Here is a 6,124-nt window from a genome sequence, read left to right as displayed (position 1 = left end):
ATATATATATGTTGAATCATCCCTTAAATAATGTGTTTTTCAGTTGCATGAACTAAAATAAGACGGATGCAGATGGGATAAGCTAACTGCAACAACTTGCTATAAAATAGGTAGTGATTTTGTCTTGTACTTATTCTTAGTGCAACATTTGAAGAGTGCAGTTCGAATTTAACAGTTATTTTTCAAAGCTATAGTGGAAGTAACAAAGGAACGTACCCGGCATATTTCAATAAAGCAACAACGCAACGGAAAGTGCAAGGAATATTAATGCAGCATATGGGGATCGGACAATAAGCGTAAGCCAGTGTCAACGATGGATACAGAAATTCCGCGCCAGAAACTACAGCCTAGAAAATGAGCCTCGTTCTGGAAGATCTGTAGAGTTCGACGTAGACGTCCAGTAAATCTGGTGGAGCAAAAACTGTTGAGGAAATAACACAGAAGCTTGGATTTCGTTATTCGACCATTCATTGACACCTGTGTGAGATCGAAAATGTCAGCAAATTAGGCTTTCAGAGTCTAATCGCGGTCATAGAGTGAATATGTTCTCTTCTTTGCTGTCACGTCTCACGAATAACCGTTTTCCCGACCGAATAGTGACTGGTAACGAAAAATGGGTTCTCTATAAAAATGTCAAGCGCCGAAGCCAGTGAGTAAGGAAAGAAGAAACACTAGCCCCCCTGGCTAAAAAAGGTCTTTACCCATGTAAGGTGTTGTTTACTGTTTTGGCAGGGTATGAAATGTTTAGTCCAGTTAGACCTTTTAAGCCCAAATTAAACTATAGGAAAGGAGATCTACTACGAGCAGTCTGAGCGGCTTAAGTCAGGTCTAGAAGAAAAAAACACCATCTTTGGTTTCAAGACTAAAGGTGCTCTTCCATCAGGATAATGCTTGGCTACATACAGTGAGGATGACACTCAGAAGGCTGGAACAGTGTGAATGGGAAACAATTCTCCACCCACCATATTTGACGGACATTGCCCCATCTGATTATCATTTATTCCGCAGTCTTTAAAACCATTTGGACGGAAAAAATGTGAATTCTATAGACGACGTCAAACAGTAATGGAGGAGTATTTTTCGTCACGGACAAGTGAATTTTGGAAGAGGGAGCTTCAAAGTATACCAGATAGTTGGAAGAGCATTGTAGAAAGTAAAGGAGAAAAGCACTTTGTTTATCTTAATTTTGAAAAATGAAAGTATAAAAATTGCATTATTTATGGGATGACGCAAAATATATATATGCATACATCATACATATATAGACATAAATATATATACACTTACACATAAGCCCACGCAAGAACATACATCATTCATATGCATACATCATGATACAGCAAACCTTTTTCATAATGCCAGATTTTTTTACAATAACAAATTCAATAAATTCGATAATCTTCAAAGATTCTATTCGAAGAATCATTCATTTATGAAAAAATATTTTGTATTCTACTCTTTCATCTCATCTTTGAATATTCATTAGTTATTTTGAGTAAATTGAGTTCTTTAAAAAGAATAAGTTTTAAATATTTGTATAATTATATAATAATGTAGATTTGAAATTGTTTCAGTCTGCTGAATAAATCGTTCGTTTTTTTAACTTACTTTATCAAATGTTTCTTTCTCGTTTATTCGTTTTTCTTTTCTTCTCTCTTTTTTGCTTTGTACGCAAGAGAAATTTTGATAATTTACTGTGTGATAATTACATATTGTTTGTGTTTCTATTGTGATAGTTACGATTATTTTACTGCAGACGTAGTATGGCAAAGACTGAATTATCTTATGTGCCTTACTTTTGTAACGATTTCGTTTAAATTGAAGCAATTTTACCACATGTTTTCAACATGTCTAAAGACACTATACCATCGACTTCGTTTCCCTGACCTAACCAGTGAATACTGACCTTGTGAAGCTCTCTTTTATAATTTCTTTTTTAAATGCTTTGATTTGCAAAGAAATAATTCGATAGATTTGTTACATCTGTTTGCCTTCACATCTAGATTATTAATTCCAAATTCTGGCAACAGGCCGGCAATTTCATGGATATTGAAGTTCTGCGAGAATCACAATGTGTATTTAGAGGCGGTAGGGGTACCATGGATATATTTTCAGTTAGACAGCTACAAGAAAAGTGCATCGAACAGAACACGATATGAATTTTATAGCAAGTTTTTATTGATCTGACAAAAGCATTTGTTTCTATAAATAAAGTTGGACTTTGGGAGGTCTTGGAGTAGCTGCGCTGCTTAGAGAATCTCATGACAGCGTGGAGGTGAGAGTTAATATTAGAGGTACACTGCCAGATCCAATTTCTGTAGAAAATGGTGTAAAACATCGTGATATTCCTGCTCCTACCTTGTTTGATCTGTATTTTCCAATAGTCTTTTTCAAATAGCCTTTGAAGATTGTGCTGAAGTGTTCTATATAAGATATAGCACAACAGAAAAAGTTTTCAACCTCAAAAGACTTTGTGTCAAAATGAAGGTTCTTCAATCTCACATCACTGAGTTCTTGGATGCAGATGATTGTAACCTGTTAGCACATTCGCAGAAAGACATGCAATACATGATGAATGCGATCGCTACAGCGTTGGAACACATAACTAAAATGAAAAAACTGTTCTGATGTACCAGCCTCACCCTTCTAAGCTTTATGTGGAACCTTCTTTAACTGTGAATGTTCAAAGGTTGGAAGTTGTAATTAAATTCGTTCATCCAGGAACTACTTTGAGCCGGTATTGATGATGAAATTTCATACAGAATCAGCAAATCTATTGATGTCCTTGGTAGACTTAGCAAGTGTCTCTGGTTACGCCATAAGTATAAGGCTTATATCACATGTGTTCTGCCAGTATTGCCCTATACAAGTTAGACATGGGTTATTAATCGTAAATAGTTTTAGCATTTAGAACGATATCATCAATATTTCTACAGAAAAGTCTTGGGATAAACTGGATAATGGCCACCAGTAATATAAAGGTACTTAAGAGTTGTAGCAGGAATGTAAAATCGATTATTTTGCTAGTCGTTTGATGTGGTTTGGACATCTGGAGAGAACGATTGACAAAAGACTTCCTAAACAAATTTTGTATGGTGAGTCGAAAGATCGTAAACGATCAGCACATAAACCCCAAAACGAGGTTCAAAGACGTCCTTGAAACTGCTTTGGATTTTCACATGTTGATTGCGAGAGAGAGGGGGGAGTACAAGACCGAAATATATGGCGGAAAAGGGTGCAGAGTGGCTGCTCTAAGTTTATATATACAAAAAATATATACAAAAATACACGTGTGTGCGTTTGTATGTGTGTGTATGCATGTATATGTATATATATATGTGTGTGTATGTGTGTGTGCGTGTGTGTGTGTGTGTGTGTGTGTGTGTGTATGTGTGTGTGTGTCTGAAGATCAGGAGAAAGCATAGAAAGAATGAACCTCTAGGAAGTTTGATTTTCAGGTGTGTATATTGTAGGAGGCAATGCTTAAGCCATGCAGGCCTGGTCAGCCATAAAATCAGCCACGGGAAACAACCCCTTGTAAATTATGATACAGCTATTGTTGCAAACAGAACATATGCAACCTATAGAAGTGTGTGCCGTTAAGTTGTAGGATTAAAACAACATATGAAAAGACTTCATACTCTGGCACTAATTCCTTCTGCCAGCCAGCACTGCTGTGCATTATGCATTTGAAGTCTACTCGCTTGGTAGACTTCAACTAAAACACGGTGGTATAAAATATTTTACATACCATTCTATTGTAATATTTTGTCTCAAAGCAACACTTCAAAGAACTCAATGTGTCAATGAATCAGGGCTTTGCTCGAAGCATCGGTAGATCACTACATTCAAAGTTTCAACGTGGTTTGATCTCCTCAGTGACAAATACACAAACGTTGTGAGGCACCTGAGAAATACACTTTCTCGTATACATGTGTATGTGTGGAGGGGTCGTGTGAGCGCATGAGAGTAGGTATCAGGCTTTCCCCAAATAATGGTGGATTATTTCTTCCAGACTTATTTGAAGGGTACGTTTCAAGGTGTCAATCACATCTTTTCTAAGATAAGTGGTGTCGTTAGAGAGTGAAATCTCTCCAAGTACGGGGATTTACGCAGAAACATATTGTGATGTAGTAAAAGAGCATGTCAAATTTCACATGAATGCAACAAGTTTTAATCGTAAATGTAGGTGCGATGAGTAACCATTTTGAGAACAAAATACTTTAAACATCAGACAGTAATAAAACACAAACAAACGACAAATACAGCAGTTATCTGATTGTCCGATACTTATCTCTACCGTTATATATATTCGAATGTATTTAACAAACCTCACCACCCATAAATGTATCCAAAAATATACGTCTGATTTCTGTACCACTAAATTCATTAAATACAATAATCTCCTAACGAAGTTTCCATTCCAATAGTACGGTCCCTCAGAAACTCGGGGTTGGTTTCCTGCGTATTGGAAGACCACTGGAAGTGAGTCGCATCATGTCTTTGTTAAAGCAAGTTTGTAGGAGAAGGTCACTAATATAAAACTAGATATGCAGGGAAAGACATCGAATTTTTTGGATATTTTTTGTTTGCGCTTGAGATTATAGCCCATAGTTTGATTTGATACTTTACACTTGCATGCCTCTTGATCATATCACTTGGGTGGAAAGGGTCTGTGCAAGCCTTATGAGACCTAACATTAGCTATATATGTGTGTGTAGAGAGAGAGAGAGAAAGAAAGAGAGACAGAGAGAGGTAGACAGAGAGATGTATATATACATGCATATACACCTACTCGTATATACAAAAATACATGTGTTTGTATGTGTGTGTGTGTGTGTATGTATGTGTGTGTGTGTGTATGTGTGTATGTATGGGTGTATGTGTGTGTATGTATGGGTGTGCTACGTTCATGAAAGATTCATTTTAATTCAATCCTTCATGAACACATTTTTAAAAAATATTTTCTAATTATCATTTTCTAATTAAAAGTATGATTATCTAATAACATATAAATGACTTATATAGTAAAATAATAATAGATACATTTCAACCTGAATATATATGAATCGACATTACATTAGTGAATATATGGAAAACCAATATAATCTGAAGAAACTATTTGGCAAGTATATATATTTATATCGACTAGTAAATTACGTATCACTCCTCAAATCACGAACAGTCCCGCAGAAAAGATTGCAGTTTAACTATCCAGGAGTAGATTATCAATATAGATATAGGGTAGATATAAATTTGGAGGTGCTGATTTTGCTTATGTGATATTTGATGTCACATGGTCAAATGTACATGGGTTTATTAACATTTTCAGATTTATAATCTAGAATATCATGCTGAAGAGTGAAATGAATTTTTATAAAATCCTAAACACGAAATGTCGTACAAGATTAAATAACGGCAGGTTTGTTTTGTTTATTTTTCCTCTTTTATTCTATGTGAGCCATGAATATCGCTATCCGTTGGAGACTTAATTGTAGTTAGAATTAGTAGTTTTAACTGCTATTTCAAAATTTTCAGCATGTTGGGGAAGCAACTTTTGCTGATCTCTTTATTATGTTTATAATTATAAATGTTTTACAGATAAAGGTTTTTTGCATACTGAACTACTTCGAAAAATTGTTAATTATTAATATATTAACAAATTGTCAATTTCCTGCCCTATATATATAAATATATATATATATAAGAAGAAGAAGAAACGTAAGACTAGGTAATTTAATCCACAAACGTGACTCCGATTTCAGGTGAATTGAAAGGAGAATTATATACATGATACATTAAATATCTAAATGCATAGATTTTTAAATCTATAAATGAATAGATATATAAAAAATATAAATGTAAGATAATAGATCTTAAAAAAAAATATTAGATGTAGAGCAAATATATTAAAACATACATGTATACGTAAATATATATTGAAGCAGGTCTGAAGTAGTGATGAAAACGAAATAAAAGATACAAGGAGGAAAGAAATAGAAAGTCAGGATAGTTAAAAACAGTAAAAATATTTGAACTATCTTTGACTGAAGTTCTCCTTGAGCATTTTGTGAGAGGAATTCTGATTCATCGAATTCTTTTTCAACAGAATTATATATATATA

Source organism: Octopus bimaculoides, chromosome 22 (assembly GCF_001194135.2).
Source record: "Octopus bimaculoides isolate UCB-OBI-ISO-001 chromosome 22, ASM119413v2, whole genome shotgun sequence".
NCBI classification, from domain to species: Eukaryota; Metazoa; Mollusca; class Cephalopoda; order Octopoda; family Octopodidae; genus Octopus; species Octopus bimaculoides.
The sequence above is the reverse complement of the archived record's forward strand: the minus strand, read 5'-3'. Positions refer to the sequence as shown.